Genomic DNA, 22,404 nt, shown 5'->3' on the forward strand with positions numbered 1-22,404 from the left:
AAGCTCGTTGCGTGGTTTCGACAAGAAAGGAAGCACGCGCTTTCGATAGAGCTGGACATTAGATCGATGATTTTTTCTATCGATGTGTGTGAATTCTTTTTCACCAGCATCGATTTTATTTTTGACCATCGATACATCACATCCTCAACAGTTTCGTGTTTGCAGCGTTTCAAAGTGGAAGCAATTGACTTTTTAATATTCTTAAAGTTTTTTTTAAATGTTCATAAATTCATTTATCATATAGTAATAATAACAATTTTTCTATTGATTTTTTTTTTAAATTCCTTAAATTCATTGCAATGAAAATAGAGTTATTTTATTTGTTTTATAATGTTTAAAAAGTAATTTTTTTACAAGACAACTTATGATGAAATAGTTTAATTCACAAATAAGAATTTTTGGTATTTTGGATTTAGCTTAAATTTTATGAATAAAATCGTTTCTTTATATACATATTTAATGATATATATTTAATTTGAAATCATATTTTACTTATAATAAATTTCGTAAAGAACTTCTGATAAGTGTTCTCATAAAAACGAACTATTTCCGTCTTTTTTTGTCCAAGTGAACATTTTTATATATCATTCTAGGATATATCGAATAATATGAACTGAGGAAAGAGCAAAAGGAATGGGTAAGAAGTTGTGTTTCATATTATACTAGTTTTATATTATTGCTAGAAAGAATGTCTTAACATATCTTGATATATTGTGAATACTCATCGGAAGTTATATACGAAATTGATTAGTAGTCAGATATGGTTTCTTTATTATTACATAAATAAAATAAATATATAACGAAACGCCTTTCTTCTATATATATATATCGGAATTCCTTATCCGGAAAAGATAAAAGATATAATTTATGTTATGACGACGCAACAAAGAAAGTCGGAGAGTAAGCCACGAGAGAGTGCTTTAGTAATAGTGTTAATATTAATTTTAATTATATGTAACGTTTTTAAATAAATAAGTAAATAAAATCAGAAACAATTTTTTGTACATATTCGATTTTTAATGAAAAATAAATATAAATCTAACTTTTTTAACGCGATAAATTCGCAACAGTGATCAGCAGTAAAATTAACATTTTTGCCATCACAATTTTGTGTCATCACTAAAACGCAGAGTTGCATTTGGCGATGCATACATTAAAAAGTTCTTAGTTGCCGTAATAGGTTAGGTTGAAATAATTGCCAAAGAAGAAATGAAGATACAGTGGATCACGGCTTATTTCAACCAGCAAAAACCAACAATTTAAAATTTTTCCTAATATTTTTGTTTTTCATTGATTTAATTTTGCTTAATAAATCTAAAAAGTAAAGTACTAGGTTTTATGTTGGAACATTAAACTAAAATCCTGCGTTTAAATAAATTAAATATCAGTATAATATTTTAAAGATGTAGGTTGGTGGTGATTGAAATAAACTATGATCCACTGTATGCATTAAATTCTACATACATATGTATGTAAGTGCACATGTATGCGATTTTAGCATCGAACATGTGGAATGTTAATAATTGTATACAGTTGTTGTACTATAAATGAAACTAAATGTAAATACCAGAAAAAAGAATTGTAAAAATATAAAACCTATTTTGTATTATTGGCAATTATTAGTATTGAGTTGTTAATTTAGTTAGCAACACGTTTCATTGTCAAATCTTGAATGTAGTTTTCAGTTTTTGAGAGATGTGAAAATGAAGCAGCAATTTGCAAAAGTCATAAAAGGCTTTTGCCAAGGATTTGCCAATTAGTTAGTCAGGTGAGCAATCAGAGGCAGTAAGTCAGACAGACAGTTGGAGAGTCGGGGATTTGCGGGGGGAGTCTGTTATTATCTGTGGCAAAGAGATGTGTAAGTTGGCAATTGAACTGTGATGTGTGTGTGTCTGTGTGTGTGACTGTGTGTGTGTGTGTGTGTGGCATGTTTTACGATGTGGCACACGCACACACGCGATGCGGTGGTGGCAATGCCCCAAAGGTGGCATTCACAATGTTGCTTGAGTATAAATCAAAAAAAGCTGCCTTGTCTGCATGTGGCATGCCACATAAGTAGTAAGTATATGCTATACACAGACACACACACACACACACACACAACACTCGACACACACACACACACACACACACTCGACACTCACGCGCTCCAAAATCATATTACACACATTTTTAAGCAGTGAAAGTAGGTGAAAGTAATATGCATAAGCTGTGTTGGTGTTAGTGTGTTAGTGTATTGGTGTGTGTGTGTGGAGGGGTGTGAGTGCGGTGTAGTGCATACTTATGTGCATGTTAGTAGCTTTAATAACTTCACTTACACTATTCTCTCTCGCTCTTCTGGTATTCATATTCATATTCATATTCATATTCATATTCATATTTGGGGGCAGCACGTGCGCCGCACACTTCGCTTGACTTCCTTCCTTGACTCCCCCCTCCTCCTCCTCCTTCTCCTCCTCCTTTCACCCCCACCCACTCTTAGAAGAAGAGGCTGCGGGGTGCAAGGGTTGCGCCATGCTCTGCTGCTGTGTGTGTGTGTGTGGTCTTGAGGCTGTTGCTCGACGCTGAGCATCGTGCTCTGCGAGTGCCTGTTGGGTATTTGCACATTTTAACGGATTTAATATGAAAATTAACAGTCACAAATATACACACACACGCCACTGTGTGTGTGTTCGAGTAATTTGCGTTCATAATAATGAATCCTGGCCTGGATCTGGGGAGACTTGCCTCCCTGCCTGCCTGCCTCTGCTAATGCCTGAGCCAGCAGCAACACAGCAGCTGCACTTAGTTGAAAAACTTCTTAAAATAGCAACAGCAGCAGCAGCAGTTGTTGCCCCCTTTCCCCTTCCCCCTTCCCTTGCTTACCTCACTCTCCTCGCTCAACTCCTTCGACTTGCTAACAACTCATTGCCCCCGCCATTCGGCAAGTTAAACAATTATTCAAGACGTGACTTTTTGGCATTTAAATATTTATGCGCACACGTTTTGCAAATGGCAACACACACAAACACACACACACACATGCACAACAACTGTCAAAATGTTACATTTATGCTCCAAGTCGCCTTTTGTTGCTTGGCGGCTGAAAGGCATCGAAAATTTGTTTGCTTTGCGGTGTCCTTTGAATTTGCCTTAAATTACGAGTAACATACTATATAAGCGCATTTCATGCACAACAATTTTAAACGCTCCGCCATCAAGTATTTATGCTATACCCTCCACCCCCCAAATGAACTTGAAAATCTACATATAAGCTAGCTCAAGTTTGATTGACAATCGCTTTTGGGCGCATTCGCATTCATATTTGCCAGCCGACTGTCTGCTGCTTGATTGACAATCACGGCAGGCGACATCTTTCAAGGTCTCTTTTTTTTAAATAAAATCTATCATATGCAGGCGACATTGCATTGATTGACAGTGATTGACAGCCCAAGTGCAGTTATGGCAAAATTATCTGACAGCAGCCAAAAGCACATTGGCGACATTTGTTAAGCTTTATTTAGCAATTGATTGAGTGATTGACGCTCAGGGATATGAAAAATATTGGTATTTTAATAAATAAACTCTATATACTTGATTGATTGACAAGCTATGGAAGTATTTCTACTGTCCTCATCTATATGATTGACTACCAAGCGTGATTGATTGATTGACTTACGACTTATGACTTAGGACCTTTAGGACTGATGTCGTGACTTAGGGCTTTCAGCAAGTTTTTCAAATAGATTGATTGATTAATAACTAATGTCGATGCGTTTATCTATATGAATGAATAATCTTATACAATTTGTTTAACAAGTAAGATTGATTGATTGACGTAGTGATTGATTGATTTTTTTTTTCAGATTGATTAATTGACAATTTATGTCGTTGTGTTTATCTATATGAATGAATAATCTTCTACAATAATTTCAGCAAATATATGTACATCAAATATTAATGGCAGTGAAATTTATTACGATTTGTAGCTGATTGATTAATGGACAAGCGAAATATATTATACAATATGATTAAATATTGCTCAGATCATTCTGACAGTGATTGAAGTAAGTCTTTCTCTATATGAATGATAAACAATAATATAAGGTCTAGATAATAAACTGATTGCAATGATTGACAAGCAAGAAATTGACGATGCATTATGATTGAATGATTGACAAGTAATAACAACGAATTGCCAAAGTCTATTTCTATATGAATGTTAAATAACAATATAAGATCTAGATTATAAACTGATTGAATGATTGACAAGCAAAATAAGAATTGACGATGTCTTTATTTTCGTAATTGTTTTTTGTTTTATGACAGGTGAAAGTTCACATGGTTTTGTGTACGCAATCCAATTATTCGCAGTCAAAAGTATAATAGAGTTCGTAGAATTCAGTGCGCTACTTAATCTAATTGTCGGAAGTTTGCGTAACTTACACAGCTACCTGTAAACTGTCCTGTCCTGTCTTATTTTAATTAACTATTTATATTAACTGCCCCGTTTATTGCTGAAATCCTTTTGCCATCGTTGACAGCGACAAGAAATGCAAATGCAAATGCATTCAAATGACAGCGCAAAAATACTTTGAAATAAATAAGTTTGAACGCAATTTCCAGTGTTGGGGCACACTTGTAATTCACTTCCTGTCGCCTCCTCTTCTCTGCTCTGCTCAACGCTTTCCCATTCGCTTGCTTTAACATTCACATTTCGATTCTCACGCTCCGTCTCCCTCCTGCCTCCCTGCCTCCATTTGCTGCCCTAACATTTAGCTAACGAAAAATACGATGTTATCAGATCTTCCTCATGCCAAAAGTCGCACGCGGTCACCAGTTAAACATTCACCTTTTCCTCTTCCTCTACCTCTACCTCTCCCTTTGCTCTCTTCTCACTTGAAGTTAAGTCCAGCGATTTATGCAAACAACAATTTGAGCAGTCGGAAAACAAAAAGCCACAAAAGCTGCTCAAGACATTGTCTCTGCAGAACCTTTTTCGCTTGCAACGTTCAACGTTCAACGACTGAAACTGTGGAAATAATGAGCTAAATTAATACATGTAGTCCAGCAATCGCAGTTGAAAATGTTTTCCACCCTCACTTAACACTCTTTGCTGACTAAATATTTATGCAATCACTTTAAATGCAAATCAAATGCATTTCTTTGCTGACACCAAAGAAATTATCTGTTCGACAAAAGCAAATACAGAATACTTTAAAGAAATTATACCAAAAATTGTGACAAAGCTTTATTTGATTTTATTAAAAATTTGTATGTTTTATTATTTAACAGGTGTTCTGCTACCTTATTGGCAGCTTGACACGTTATACCTTAAAACAAAAAAAATACTAACAATAAATCATATTCTGTGTAAATTCTTACAATACTATGTATTATATATTAATATACTATATATATATATATATATTATTTTATACAAGGAACCTTGTAGGAAGGTCTTGTGGAAAATATTTGATTTTCAAATATTTAATTTAAACTTGTATTTAATTATTATTATTATTTATTTTTGTATATTGTAATTTGTATTGTATTTGTAAGTTTATCCCATAAAACAGAAAATACATATACTTCAAATTCAGTATACTAAAAAGGTTTTGGTATGTCTCATAGTAAACTGATTTTTATTGTGATAAATGCAAAAATAATATTTTATTCTAATAATATTCTACCATTAAAGAGTTTATTAATTGAATACTGCAAATACAAAAAATTTAGTAAAGTAATAAATTTTGGTATTCCTCATAATAATCTGCACTTTACTATGATAAATTTGTACAGTTGTTTGAATAACTACAATAATATTTTATAAAATATATAATAAGTTTCTTCCATTAAAGAGTTAAGTACTTGTAATTCAATAACATAAATAATAACTGAAGGTACGATAAAGCAGCAATCCCAATAAATTTATTGTTGCTGCTGCAACACAATTTAAATAAAACAACTATAGTCAGTTAAGAATACTAAAAAAGTATACAACATTTAGTATATTAATAAGTTTTGGTGTTCCTCATAATAAACAGCATTTTATTGTGATACAATAATATTTGATTATAAGTATATCATAATATTCTTTCATTAAAGACCTAACTACATTAACTCTATTCAATAAATAACTTAAGAATACTACAAAAATATACAAAATTTAGTATATTAAATAAGTTTAGGTATATCTCATAATAATCTGCATTTTATTATGAAACAATAATATTTTATTATAAGTATAGCATATAATAATATTCTTTCATTAAAGACTTAACTCTTTTCAATAAAATAATAAGTTAAAGTAATTCTAATGAAGCTATCCCAATAAATTTAGTATGGCTCCTCCAACAGCATTTAAATACCTGGTTTTCTAATCTGTAAGTTTAGCTATTGTAATGGGGAATCGTATGCATATTATTGGCTTTTAGCTGCTGCTTTATTCAGCAACGTTCTTTGCACGCTTTTTAAGCTGTGCTCATTAGGTTCAATGCACCTGGACACAATTTGTCAGTGCATGATTAGAGGGAGTTGCTGATGACGATGATGATTATAATGGGGGGCGGGGCAGATGGTAGAAGGTGGCGCGTGGCAAGTTTTGAGTTGTGAGTTGCACTTGTTGTGCGGCGGTGGCATTCACGCGAATCGCGCGTTAAACGCTTTTTGGGCTTAGCCCACAACACACGTTGGGCCAATTAATGTGAAAGTAAAAGCAACAGTCAACTCCCAAATTCCCTGATCCGGTGTCCTGTGCTCCCCACTCCCCTCCACCATCACCTCCACCTCCCTGGAGGGGACACCCGCTAATGGGTAACATGAAGGCCTGTCTTGAGTGGGTTTGAGGTGGGCAAAAAGCTGACACGACATGTCGCTTAACATGTCGAACATGAATGTGTAGCAACAACAACAACAACATCAGCAACAATAACAACAACAGGTGGCAATGGCATCCGTATCCGTATCCGTATCCGGGTCATGCAATAGCGTTACAGGCCAATGACCAAACAAAAACAACTTGAACTGCTCCCAAATGTGCTGCGTGTGCATGCATATTATACACATGAGACGCCCTCGCCTCTCTCTCTCTCCCTTCCTTCTCTGTCACCCCTCCATTTCCTACAGGAACTGCTTTTGTCCCTATGCCTGTCCCTATCGATGTCCTGTGCCGCACATTGCTGCGGTTCAAAGCCTTTCCTGCGAGGTGTGCATAATTAAATTGCACGAAAAGCGGATAAGCAGCAACAACAGCAACAACAACAACTGGAACGACAACAATGACAACGCTAAAAATCAGAGCACACAAATGATATTGGTCAGGATCGAGAGCCAACAACGAAATAAAGCAGAACTAGTAAAAAAGTTGCAGTCGAGTGTGCTCGACTGTGAGATATCCGCTAAATATTTTCATAAAGAGCAAAAGAAAAAAACATTGCAGTATTATTCGTACAATATATCAAAACGATATTTAAATGTACTGATATATGTGTATTCGGTATATTTATATAGTATAGATTATCAGGCAAAGGTATTATTCTGTCAATATACCAAATTAATATACCAAAAAATGCTGAAATATACCAACGACTATATATCATTGTCAACCAAAGATATTAATATACCAAATATTATTATTATGAATATATAGCAAAATTAGTATACCGAAATAATACTCAAATATACCAACAATTCTATCTTATTGTCATCCAAAGATATTAATCATACAATATACCAAAATTAATATACCGAAAAATACCGCAGACTGTGTTTGGTATATCGATAAAGTACAGATTGTCAACTATAGGTATTATTTTTACAGTATACCCAAGAAAAATACTAACATGTACCGAATACTATATTTGGTATATTGATATAGTAAAAATTAATAACCTACGGTATTATTCTTACAATATACAAAATTAATATACCTACAAAATACTAAAATATACCGAAGAGTATATTTGGTATATTGATATAGTACGGATTGTTAACCAACGGTATTATTCTTACAATATACCAAGTCAATAATACCGTCGAAATACTGAAATATACCAAAAGCTATATTTGGTATATCGATATAGTACAGATTGTTAACCAAACGAACTAAGACCCGACTGCATCAACAGTTTTTTGCCATAAACAATTATTTTTAAAATAAATTTTCCAATTTTTATCTGATCGTAATCAAATTTCCATGAATCGGAAACATAGACAGACAGAAGTACAGACTATATCGTTTCGTCTGAAAACGCAGATCAAGAATATTTATGAGGTATATAAATACATTTTCTGGAGGCACACAGTTATAATACCCTTCCACCTGATGGCCAACGCGTATAATAACAAAAACAAACGCTAAACGGAAACATGTCAAAAAGGAAAAAAAAAAATACAAAAAAAAAACAAGGAAAAAAATATAACCTCACAATTATTAATGAATTCAGTTGTGACACATGAAGGCAGCAGCAAGCACAAATAGTTTTGATATCCCACTGGACACCGAGCACGGCAAATCTGTTTAACCGGAAACTCACAACAAGCGGACAACGTAACAGCACATCACATCAATATTATTTATGCGCTAATAATTCTATCAATATTAAAGCGGTTCGCTTTAAATAAATTTTGAGCTGTGGCAGGAATTAATCGAATTTGCAGTTTCATTATAAATAAAACTCTCGACTTGAAGTGTTAAAAAATTAAACAATTTGAGACAATTACTTTAAGCAACAAAATTGTGATATTTAAAATTAATTTATTTGCATACGTTTATAATAAAAAAAAATGGTTTTGGTGTCTCTTTGGCTCATCTCATTGCCATAAAGAATTGCTCTTAATAAGCATAATTATAATAATAAAAAAATGCTTGATTACAGTTTTACTTTGATTTTAAATGACTTTAGATATTTTAATTAATTTTAAAAAAAGTATTTATGATTGCTATTTTATTATCATTTAAAATATGAAAATTCATTAGAATAATTTGAGCTTAAATATCTTCTTTGTTTTTAATTTTAGATCGTTCAGTTAAAGAAGAAAATAATGATAATTGTTTCATTTAATTTTAGTTTAACTTAAATATAACGTAAGTATAATTGTCCGTATAGAAAGTATCATTTTCTGTGTTAATAATTTTGTAATATTCTTAAAAAAAAGGTGTGATTATGGATCAGAGATCGTTGCGTATAACTATATGCATTGCTAAAATTTAAATTTTTTTTTAATTCATCTACTTAAAATTCATTTATAAATATTTAAAGTTTAGTAAAAATTTGAATTTTTTCACATATTTATAAAATGTTCATATATTTATAATTGACGAAAATATATATAAATTCTTTCTTTTACTTTTTTTTGCCTTTTTTTTCATTACATATTTAATCAAATAAATAAATCAGTAGATAGCTTAATTTTTCTAAAAAGAATCTTCACTTCTACTTGCTCACGTAATATGAAAAAACACATATTATGAAAAAACATTTTCAGAATTAATTGAACTATGCTAAAAAAAATAAAAACAATCAACGTGATGCCGTATATATAAATAATCAAAATTAATTTGCTGTAATTACATTTTTATTTATGCATTAAAGTATGTATTCGAATAAATATCAGAGATATATATGAAAAAGTATAACTATATTTAAATCAGTTGCCGATCGGATTGTAAGGAAATTGTGAAAAGTCTTCAAATTAATTATCAGTAGCATATTTATACTACGGTGTCATCATGATTCCAATTTTTTTTTCTCTCTCATTTTTTATTTGATTTTCAGTGATTTTTTCGTTGTTGTTATTGGGTATTTTACCGTGTCTATAATTTATTTTAATTAATTTTCACGTCATTTATCAGGAATGCCTACAACGGACAACGGACAACGGCAACGAGTAAAGCGCTCATCCAATTTGAAAATTTTAATGCGACACGCTCTTAATCAATTTGAACAATTTAAATGTGCATTGATGTGCATAAATGCAACATTTAATTTATGCCAACAGCAAATTTGTGGCGATTTATGCCTACGAAAGAAAATCAAACTCAACTGAAATTGACATTCGCCAAAGCAGAGACAGAAACAGAGACAGAGACAGAGACAGGAGAAGACACGAGCCAAAGAGTCCAAAAGTAGAAATTTATTTTTGCAGGCATTTATGACAACGTGTCGTATGCATGATAATTGCAATGTGCAATGTGGAAGGCAACTTTAATTAGATGATGGCAAATTACGCAAAAGCCTCACACACACACAAAATCACTGCAAATGATTCATTTGATAAACAAAAGCAAGGCTGCTACTGTTGCATGCCACACTCCACACACAGTCTCAATCCCGAATCCCGAATCCCGAATCCTGATTCAGAGGGACTGTGACATTATTAGAGATGGATGCGGGCAACATAAAAATAATTACCACGCGCCAAATGCAAATGCAAATGAGAAAATGTCACACATTTTGACCAGGTCAAAGAAACACACACACCAACATACCAACGCCGTTGCAACGGCGGCCAACGGGTCGTATGATTGCTCAATTGAATTCAACTAAATACGCACACAATTTATTGAGCAATCCAATTGGGCAGTCATTAGTTTGCCTGCTCAAATTAAAAGCCTCTTTCACTTTGCAACTGCGATAAATTATTTCAGCTGCGTTTACAATTTATTTTCTTTGCATTTTTCATACTTTGATTGATTGCTTTCGTTTTAAGAACTATGCAAAAATTATTGATTATTCAGCGCAAAATTTAAATTGACAATTATGTAAATATAAAAAGTCCTTTTAATGTAATTTGTGGAAGATTTTTGTTACTCGTATGTTGATGATTTGTTTCCTAAAGTATTCTATTATTTTGTACTAATATGGGATAAAAATAACACTACTTCATCATTTATTTTCTTAGCCTTTTTCATACTTTTATTAATTGTTTTTATTTTGAGAATTATGCTAAAAATTTTTGATTATTCAGCGGCAATTATGGAAATAGAAATTTTTGTAAATTATTGATTTATATAGTGAGTTCAACAGTACATGTTTTCAACACTAAGCTAATCTATTTTACGTCTTTAAACAATTTGAATGCAAAAATTCTTTATTATTTACGTAGAAACTTTAAGCTTAACAAATTTTTGATTATTCAGCGCAAAAATTATGTTAATGAAAACTCTTTAAATTTGTGGAACAAATTTTTACTTTCAATCTCTATTTTATGGTTTACTTATATTTAAAAATTATTCAAAAATTTTGCATTTTAAAGATTTTTCTTTGGCAACTGTTAATGAAAACTCTATAAATTTGTGGAAGATTATTTTTATTTATTTTTGCTTATTGTTTTTTTTTAAGTATTCATTTATTTTGTACTAATTTGAAATATTCGTTTACTCGTATGCAGCCTTCTTATTTAATAATGAATTTAAAACACTACTTTTATTTGAAAATTATTCGCAATTTGTTGTTTACCAAGCGCAAAATTTAAATTTATGCTCAGCGTGTTTTCTTTCTTTGGCAATTATGCTAATGAAAACTCTTTAAATTTGTGGCAGCTCTTTAATACTAGTTATTGATTTATTTATTAAAGTAATTTTATAAATTTATGGATTTAAAATAACACAAAACCGTTCACTAAACCACAACATTAATTAGACATTAAAATGTAATTAATTTGTATTTTTAATTAGTTCTTTTTTTGTTACTTTTATTTAAAATGGATTTATAAATTCTTGATTAAATTTAGAGACTTTTTCTTTGCTACTTTTCTAAAAATATTTTCCAAATATTATATCGCAAAAATACTAAAATATGCCAAATACTATATATGAAATACTATATTTGATATATACTATATATAAGATTGATTATGACTCAAATGCAAAGATTAAACAATCTTAAGCGGGTATAAAAACGCTCTTTTAATAAGCCATTAAATTAATTGTTTAATTGTTATCCTTACTGAATTACTTATTTTAAACGAAGAAGAAAAGTGAAAATCGGTATAATTAATTTGCAATGTTAAAACGTTCTTTTAAAGTGTTTTTTTGGTTAATCACTTGCAGATGCATTTCACGGGTTATATCTGAGATGGCAGTTCACTTAAATATGCATGCATTTTAGTAGAGCAGAAAAAATGTTGAAATGTATCTTCTAGGGCACAGAAGGGAAAAAAGGAAGGAAGAAGAGGAGGAGAGGAGGAGGGGGGCTATAATGCGTGTGACCGCATGACCGACTGATTGTCAGTCAGCGGGCAGAGTCACATCCATTGGCAGTTGCTACACGCTGCTCTAAGCTCTGGCACTTTGCTAACCAAAAGCTGATGCATGAGTAAGTTGCGGCACAAGCACGAGCGAAAGAGATAGAGAGAGAGAGAGAGAGTGAGAGAGAGGAGAGAGATGGGCGCAATGCCGCACAAACCAAAAATTTGTTTGCAGTTAGTTGGCAACGTGATGCAAATGCATTTGACCACGTCAAAATTTTGTGCTTGTTGCAAGGACATTATAATAAGGGCGGCAGCGAATGCCAGAGGGGGGAGATGAAAGTGTGGGAAGGGGGAGGAAATCCTTAGCTGGCGAAGCGGGTTCGTTCACCACATATGTACGTGAAGTTTACTGCATTTGCTCAGCGGTTAAGCCTTTGCATTTAAATGAAGAGTTTTATTTATGCAACGACGCGACACGCTGGTCAAATTGAGGTGAGGCCGAGAGCAAGAGAGACAGAGAGAGAGAGAGAGAGAGGGAAAGGTGGAACTTTTGTTTTTTTGTTTTATTTCGCTTTAATTCAAGTATAAATTTATAGAGTAGTTTAAAGAGAGAGTAAGAGAGAGGAGACTGATCAACCCAGTTAGGAAGTCGCTTTATCACGCCTGCCGCATAATGTGTGCAGCACTCGAGTGTTCGCTCTCACAGTGTTCTATTGGCACCTGCTGCTGTTGCTGCTGTTGCTGCTGCCGTTTCCCTTTTGAAGTTTTTGTCGACCCATTTTGCAGGTTCATGAATTGCATGGAGCATGGCATACATTCAATGTTCTACACTCCCCCGCCTGCCTACTTCTTTATCCTCCACACACACACAATCTTGGGGCTGCAATGTGAAGTGACTAGCTCTGACTGCTAGCTGGCAGCCTGGCAGCCAAACAGCCAGGCAGCAGCTCGTTTCCTTTAAACATTTTTGGTCGCACATTGTAGCTGCCTAATGAACACATGAATAAAATATGCGATTTGCTTAACTTTGCACGCCATCCACCAAAGAGTTGAAGGAGACGGAGCACAAGGAGCACAAGTGAAGTGCCTGGGCATAGAATGCCATTGGATGGTTTTGCGAAATGGGAGCAGGACCTGCAACGGCAACGGCAACGTTTTCTTTTTCGTTTTTTTTTTTTTGTTTTTCCAGATTTGCCAAGCAGACAAGACTGACGAACTCGGAATGACTGACTGACTGACTCGACTGAGTGACTGACTGTCTAACTGACTCGACTTCACTTGGGTGCAAGCGCTGCACATGTCTGAAGCGTTCAACTGAGACTTGCTTCAGTCGGAGGCAGCCGCCGCTGTCGCCGCTTTTGGTTTATCTTGGCGACGCAGCCGGATGCTTTTGTCACTGCTCCACAGGGCGACGTTTGTGTATCCCCGAAAATCGTTGAAACTCACTCAACAGTTTAACAAAATGGCAAAGTGCTCGCGCCACGTGTGCCTCCTCTCCTGCTGCGTAGTTTTTTTCGGGGCAAGCCTTGATGCAAGGCTGCACCTTGACGCGACGCAACACTGCGATTATATGTGCGTATGTGTGTGTGTGTGTGTGTGGCAACACTCATGGCACCCATTTGCGGTTACCACACACACACACACACACACACAAAGCAGCTGTCGCATAACTTGAACGATTTGCATTTTGCACCAGAGGGTTTAGCTTACATCACTTTCTCTGCTGTTATCTTACATATGTGTGTATGTTAAGTCAACAACTATTCTGTTATTGCACAGCACTGTTAAGTGACAGCAATTGTGTTCTGTTATCTTCCGTACAAGTTATGTTATGAATATGTCTTTTTTACAGCATTCAGTTTATTCGCATTTTAAACTTAGCTTAGCTGAACTCTTAACTTTCTTGTCATCTTTATCACACGTATTCATATGTTAAGTAAATAAGTATTCTGCTCACAGCACTGTTAAGTGACAGCAATTGTATTCTGTTATCTTTCGTACAAGTTATATTATGAATATTTTGTTTTTTTTAACAGCAATGTTAAGCGTTCATTCAATTTATTCGCATTTTAAACTTAGCTTAGCTCAAACTTTCTTGTCATCTTTAGACGCTCAATATAACCGTTATGTTATCACACATTTTTGCATGTTAAGTAAACACGTATTCTGTTATTACACAGCAATGTTAAGTTACTGTTATACTACCTAACATTGTATAGCAGTTGAGTTCATTTAAATTATTTATGTTATGTAAATCAATTTTATGTTTTTTTACTGCAATGTTCTTTTTCTTAACTCTTAACTTTCTTTACATCTTTCGTATATATATATAACCTTTCAGATGTCTTACATATGTGTATGTTATGCAAATAAGTATGCTATTATTGAACAGCAATGTTAAGTGTATGTTAAATTAATTTATTGATGTTAGAATGCGTAATAATGATAATGAACATCAGCTATGTTCTGTTATCTTCCATAGATAGCAATAAGTTATACAAATCTATATTACAATGTTAAGCGTTCGCTTAATTTATTCACATTTTAAAGTTTAAGTATTTTGCTATTGCACGGCAATGTCAACCGGCTGTTAATGTTAATGTATCTTTGATATATTGATATAACAACTGTTAATACCTTTAAACTTTATGGGTAAAAAGTATATAAAATGTATACTTGCTAATACTTTTTATACCTCTAATATGCCGAAAAAATATAGAAATATACTAAAATGTATATTTGGTATATTGATGTAACGAGTACCAGCACCTGCCGAAAAATACTGAAATATACTAAAATGTAGCATTGATATATTGATATAACAACTGTTAATATGTTTAACTTTATGGTATGAAAGTATACAATATACAATACAATATAATATGCCGAAAAATATGGAAATATACTAAAATGTATATTTGATATATTGATGTATCGAGTACCAGCAACTGCCGAAAAATACTGAAATATACTAAAATGTAGCAATGTTATATTGATTTAACAACTGTTAATATGTTTTAACTTTATGGGATGAAAGTATACAATATACAATACAATATAATATGCCGAAAAATATAAAAATATACTAAAATGTATATTTGGTATATTGATGTATCAACTATTAATACCTTTAAACTTTATGGGTTGAAAGTATACAATATGCATAAATTGAGCCCACAATAAAAATAAAATAAAATTGTAATTTGAAAGTGCAGTTGCTCAAAATACTAGTATCAGAGTAAAATATGCTCATTTCTCATCGTTTGAGCCAACAAGCTGAAAACACTCGTACTTTTAATATCTGATGTATAAGATTTCAATTGAATGGGACGCAAAACAATTCAAAGCACACACACACACACACACACACACACACACACAAGCTGTGTAATTACGTTGAGAGTATCAATTTCGTAACAGAAAAGTTTGCAGGAATTTCCTAAAAATGTTCACTGACTGATTGATTGCTTTGAATTTGAACATTGTTGCATTGTTATATGTATTTCACGTAGTAGCTTTAGCTTTACCGTTACCTATACTGTTACGAGTACCTTTCTTTTTTTTTTGATTCTCTGCTGCGTTTGGCGTTAAGTGTTCTTCTTTGCAGGCAGACGCTTTGGATATTTGGTTGGGATGGATTCTCAAGAGGTTTTCGTGACGTGTGCGACGAGCGAATGCGTGCAAATGAAAACGAAAAGCCGAATGAAAATGGCTTTGAAAAAGGGAGCAGCGACAAAAAAAAAAAAACCAAAAAAAAAAGAAAAAATTGTGGCGCCAGCTGACGGCGGCAAAAGGCAAAGAAAAAGCAAAAGCTAAAGCGATTGAATGGGCACGTTTAGACTAGTAACGGATTTCTTATAGAATTAATATCAAACCACGACGATACTCTCAGTGAGCAAAGGAAGAACAGACGGACGGACGGGCGGACGGAAGGAAGGAAGGACGCAACCAAAATAGAAATGAAAATATCGAAAGAAAGCGAAGCAAAAGAAGTTTTGTGCGCACCGTCTTGTGTCTAGTTTTTCATGCAATTCAATTGCCAAGGCGAAAAAGGACAACGACGATAGCGACGGCGACGGCGACGACAAGGCAAAGCCAAGTGAAGCCATGGCCTTAGACAAGCGACACAGTGAATAAAAAAAAAGCGAAGAAAATAACAGAAGAACAGAATATATATCACACACAACACACACCAAAAAAAAAAAACAGAAAGGTTAAGTGGAAAGCTGAGCTGAGCTAAGCCGAGTCGAGTCGAGCTGAGCTGAGCTGAAACAGAGACAGAGACAGAGAAAGAGAAGGCAAACGTTGAAGGGGAAACTGAGATTGACACAGGATATTTCGGGATTTCGCCACATGGCAAAACGCCTTCAATTACAACTATTTGAAATGTTATATGGCCCATCCAAAAAGACGCCACACACACACACACACACACACACACACACACACACACACACACACACACACACACATTGCATTGCAGCGAATCTGAGTCATGTGACGTCGACGACAAGCTTGTGTGACGGGTCGTATGAGTGATTTATTTTATAGCTCATTCTGTGTTCTTGTTGTGCTGCTTATTGTTATTGCTGTTATTGCAAGCAGTCGACGCGTGACACACGCAAAGCACCTCAAAAGTGGGTTAAAAGCCCAAATGAACACTGCACTCGGCCATTGCATTGCATGTTGCCAGCCCTTGCCTCTCTTGCCTCTTGCCACATGCCCCTTGCAGTGGCAAGCATCTAATGGCTGCCATCAACTTTTTAATTAGCATTGTGTGTCTGTGTGTGTGTGTGTGTATTTGTGTTGGCCTAATCCGTTGATTGGCAAACGACAAACTCCAACTTTAAGACCTGCTCAATAATAAATCAAATCTTGTCCAATTGCTTTTGTGTGTGTGTGTGTTTGCTGCGATGGCATAAACACATCGACTAAGTCAATGAGCAATGTCCTAATGACATTAACTGCAGAACGCATTGAAGCACAGTTCGTTTTCAATGTGTTCTCAAAGAAGAAACAAACTGTTTTCAAGCAGTAAACAAACTGTTCTTAGGCAGATAACAAGCTGCTCTCATTTTGAACTTGAATTAAACGTAGAGAGAAAGTCAGGTAAACAATAAATTCAATCATTAACCGTTCTTAAATAAAAGAAAAACTGTTCTCAATCAGTGAACAAACTGTTCTTAGGCAGATAACAAGCTGTTCTCATTTTGAACTTAAATTAAACGTAGAGAGAATATCAGGTAAACAATAAATTCAATTATTAACCGTTCTTAAATAAAAGAAAATCTGTTCTCAATCAGTGAACAAACTGTTCTTAGGCAGATAACAAGCTGTTCTCATTTTGAACTTGAATTAAACGTAGAGAGAATATCAGGTAAACAATAAATTCAATCATTAACCGTTCTTAAATAAAAGAAAAACTGTTCTCAATCAGTGAACAAACTGTTCTTAGGCAGATAACAAGCTGTTCTCATTTTGAACTTAAATTAAACGTAGAGAGAATATCAGGTAAACAATAAATTCAATTATTAACCGTTCTTAAATAAAAGAAAATCTGTTCTCAATCAGTGAACAAACTGTTCTCTTACTGAAAACAAACTGTTCTCATTTGGAACTTGAACCTTTTTTAAATAAAAGAAAGACTGTTTTCAGCAGTACACAAACTGTTCTCATTTTAAATTTAAATCAAGCTCTGCACTTACTTGGAATATACACTCTATTGTATTAATAAAAGAAACTTTAAAGCGTGCTTAAATATGGAGTAAACTGCACTCAAGCAATGAAGCTCAATTTAAGCACAAAATGCCTTTAAAATTTGCATTAAATTGAATTATTAGCAAACTAACAACAAAATTAAAACTAAATGTAAGATATTGCATTCGACATGAAAAAGCCTGAAGGCTTTCTTTTCTTTACTTGCTTTGCTGCTTTGCACCTCATAAAGTTAGTTCTAAGCTATAATATAAATTAAATGCAATAATTAAATATTTGAAAATTAAATTTGATTTGATTAAATGAGAAGAACATATTCACAAATAGATGAAAATGTTGGTTCTAAATTAAATAGATCTTTACTCTTAAGTAAGTGTGTTTACGGTATATTTTAAGAATGTTTTGCGTTTATTCACAGACGTGTAGCTCTCTTACTTATCATTTTTGTGTTCGATAACAATTGATGGGCAATTAGTGGGGATTAACTAAAAATACTTGCAGGCCCTTGTTGTTAAAAGGTCATTAAAATTGTCGGTGGTCGGTCTAAAAATGGCGAAATGCTGCTTAATTGGATGCTGGCAATTGTTTGTTTGCATAGCTAACACGGAGAATATGTCTGAGCTCCTTTATGTCACTGAGATGGCTCATTAGTGGCGCCTATTGGTGGCATGTGGCGTGGACAAAAAATAAAAAAAAAGTGCTGAGAAATGTTTGCAAATGAAATGCAAGTGAAATGTGGCGCATTCAAGTGCAACAAAAGAAGTGCAAACAAATGCTAAACTATTGCATTTTGCTTTCTCTTACTGAATGTTCGCTGCTGTTGCTGTTGTCCTTTATGCAGTTGGCTTTACTTTAGTTTTTTTTTTTTTTTTAGCCGGCAGGATATCCTTGCCGCCAACAGGAGCAACAGCAACAGCAACTAGCAACTCCGTGCACCGAAGAAAAGAAAATAAAATAAATTGTTCAATTTAACAAACAAGCAAATAGCAGCAACAACACTTGAATGCTTCGGTCAGGTGGGTCACACAGCTCCAGGAGTGAGCGACAGAGACAGCAAGAGAGAGAGCCGAACAGAAAGAGAGAGAGACAGAGGGAGACAAGTCGAGTATTTGAACGTTGCGCGTAAAATTTGCGCCGCAGTTTATGAAGCAAGAGCAAAAAGCTTCTTTACTGCCAACGGGCAATGGCGACTATTGCTACAAGTTGCAGCAAGCAGCATGCAGCATGCAGCATGCACCGTGAGGCATGTGCCACATGCAACCTGCTCCGCCATCCCAGCTATGTAGTTGCTGCTTTCGGCTTCAGTCAGTGACCGCCGTTGACCGCTCAACTATTCGCTTGCCTTTCGCCTTTGGTATTTTGTCGTTTCGCTCGCTACCCGATGCCCAAATTGCCTAGAAGGCCATGATAACTGAGTGGCCAACAGGAATACCAATTAAATAATGAAACAGAAATATTCTAGTTATATCTGTTAGACTGTTAATTACTATATTTATATTTTGTATCATTATAAGTTCAAATAAAGCCCAAAAGATCCAGAACGTATTTTTCAAAGAATTCGAAATTCCAAAATCTTACTTAGAAAAGTTTTAAGTTTAATTTTATACTCTGCAAAAATCTGAAAACAATAATGTGCAATCAAATTAAAATTTTCGATCTTGAAAGAGGTAAAAACGAGATTTCATTCTTCAAAAGTTCCTGGAAAAAAATCGTATTATTTATAGAAAAGTTCTGAAAGTTCTTTTCAATCTTAAAACAAATGTTTAAACCAAGAAAATAGTTAAAAAATTCCTTAAATAATTTTTCAAACTTAAATCAACGTTATAAGATTTAACAAAAATTATATTATTATATAGAAAAGTTCTAAAATTTGAAGAATTTTATACTCTGCAATAATTTGCAATCAATTTAAATTTTACGATCTTGAGAAAGAGGTAAAAAGAAGATTTAATTTTTCAAAAGTTCCTGGAAAAAAAATTATATAATTATAGTATATAGACAAGTTCTGAAATTTGAGAATTTTTTAATCAGAAGAAAACTTGAAAAAATAATTTGCAAACAATATCTAAATTTTTCAATCTTAATAAAATGTTTTAAGCAAAAAAATAGTTCAAAAAATCTTGAAATAATTTTTCAAACTTAAATCAACGTTTAAATATATTCAAAAAATCATATTACTATATAGAAAAGTTCTTAAATTTGTAGAATTTTATACTCTGAAATAATTTCAATCAATCTAAATGGTTATTGAATATTTTTTTAAATTTGTATTCTTCGCTTAGCCGGTATCTTAAAGTCAAACACTCTCAACTGCAGATTTTTACTTGATGGCTCTTTTTTTTTTTGGTTTTTGGGTGGCAATTGTATCGATGGCAAGCTCAAATTGATTCAGCTGCCATTGCAGGAGTTGTGACTGCATTCAGACGAGATGCTATTAAACGGATCAGCTCAGGATTAAAGCCGGTAAATTCAGACTTCAGACTCAAACACTGCAGAGCTCGACAACTGCTCTGAGTTTGAGTCATTGTCCGCTTAACTATGGCACATTTAAGCTACTTATATTTGCAAACAAAAAGAAATATAAGTATAAGTATAAAAAAGTGCACATTCATAAACGCCTTATTCCTTTAGAAAGTTGAAATCTTACTTTTAAATCAAGATTTTACCTTTTAAACTGATTGGACATACGTTTTTCATATTTTAATCTTGCTTTTAAGTAGTTTAGCATAAGAAAAGTAATTTCTATTTTCTATTTACATTTTTCAATAGCGTTTAATGGAAATTGACATTTTTCTGTTTTAATATGATATATAAAATTTATGTATGCAATCAAATAAAATATATATATATATATATATTTGAATTAAAGTTTAAATTTAACTTGGATTTTATCTACATCATTTTAATTTAATACACAGAAAGAAAAAACGTGTTAAAATCAAGAATAAAATCTTGAATCAAAATTGTTTAATGTCAAAATCGAACCAAGAAGGTTTATTCTTAAATCATGATAAAAATTCTAAAAAAAAATGTAGATTGTCAATCTTGAAATTCAAGATTAAAATCTTGTTTCAAGAATGGAAACTCTTAAAATTAAATCAAGATTGTAAAATCTTAAATCAATATCAAGATTTTCTTCTATTTTATTTTAAAATTTCCATTCTTGCCTTGCTTCAAGTGAAATACAAATATTTTTATGCACGTTTTAAAAAAATAAGCAAACCTTTTTTCAAAAAAGTGAACAAAAACGTTGCAGGTAAAATATAATTTCAAGCTTAATTGAAACCAATGAGATGTAAAACGAAAAAAAACAAAAGAATATTGCAACAATGTTGCTGCAGAATCTTAAACAAAAAAAAAAAAACATTTGAACTTTTTCCCCCAATTTTTTAAAAAGGGGAACGCGTGATAATTTGCAACAATTTGGTTTGTTTTCGCATTTCGATTGGCGGTGCATGAGGCACGCTGAATGGTGAATGCTGAATGGTGAATGGGGCATGGGGCAATATTTTGTGGCACGAATTGCAATTAGCAGTAAAAGTTACCGCAGCTGTCAGCCAGCAGACGCATGCAAATTGTCGAAAATAACAGAGAGGAAAATCTTGCAAATGCATTTACATAAAAAATACGACCACAAAAGGCAGAGCCAGATTCTCTCAGGAGAGAGAGGATGAGAGGAGGAAAGGAGGAAAGGAGACGAGAACCAAAGTGGCATGGGGCAATGGAACTGACACTGCCACTGCCACAGCCACAGCCACTGAAACAATGGCTCCCCAAGCTACCTCAACTCAACTCGACTCGCTCGAAAGAGGAACAGAGAAAGTGAAGTCATGGACAGCATGTCGAACATATATGTACATATATATATATATATATTTATATGTATGTAAGATGTCATATGCACATTGTGAAAACTGTGATTCAAGACTCAACAATGAAAGCTCCTTTTCATTATTAATTATCAGAAATTCCCAAAAATTCTCTTACAATCATTTTTATTTAAGTTTAGAAGGGATTTGCTTTATCTTGAGATCTAGATTAGTTAGATTAGATTCGAATAGTTTCTTATATTATTTCATTATTTATTAAATTAGTTTATCAAGAAAATATATAAAAAACGGATCACTTAGTTTTGAAGATTTTGCATCTAATAGTTTTTAATATTTTTACATCATTTTTCAAATTATATTCAAAAGAAAAAACAGAAAAATGTATCAATTGGTTGTTAATATTTTGACATCATTTATTAATTTAGTTTCTTAAGAAAAAACAAAATGGATCAATTAGTTTTTTATATTTTTGCACAATATTGTATTTATATATAAGAATTTATTTTTTCTTTTATTTTTTTTATTTATTATAAAATTAGTTTCTCAAGCATTATTTACTTCGCTTTGGGTCAATGAATTAATCAAGATTAATTGAATTTAAGACATTTAATAGAGTTGATCTATAAATCTATATTTTATTTCATTATTATCAATGTTATTTATAGCTTGTATTTGTTGCTCTGTG

General features: G+C 33.1%; 1 long non-coding RNA gene across 1 annotated transcript in view; it reads right to left on the reverse strand.

Moving 5' to 3' along the window:
* The window catches only part of LOC133848159 (uncharacterized), a 41,186-nt gene that overhangs the window by 6,053 nt on the left and 12,729 nt on the right, over positions 1 to 22,404 (reverse strand). The window contains exon 2 of the long non-coding RNA XR_009895227.1: positions 2,319 to 2,588. This is a non-coding gene — a long non-coding RNA (uncharacterized LOC133848159). The remainder of the gene's footprint in view (positions 1 to 2,318; positions 2,589 to 22,404) is intronic.

The sequence above is a fragment of the Drosophila sulfurigaster genome, chromosome X (genome assembly GCF_023558435.1).
Source record: "Drosophila sulfurigaster albostrigata strain 15112-1811.04 chromosome X, ASM2355843v2, whole genome shotgun sequence".
Taxonomy (NCBI): Eukaryota; Metazoa; Arthropoda; class Insecta; order Diptera; family Drosophilidae; genus Drosophila; species Drosophila sulfurigaster.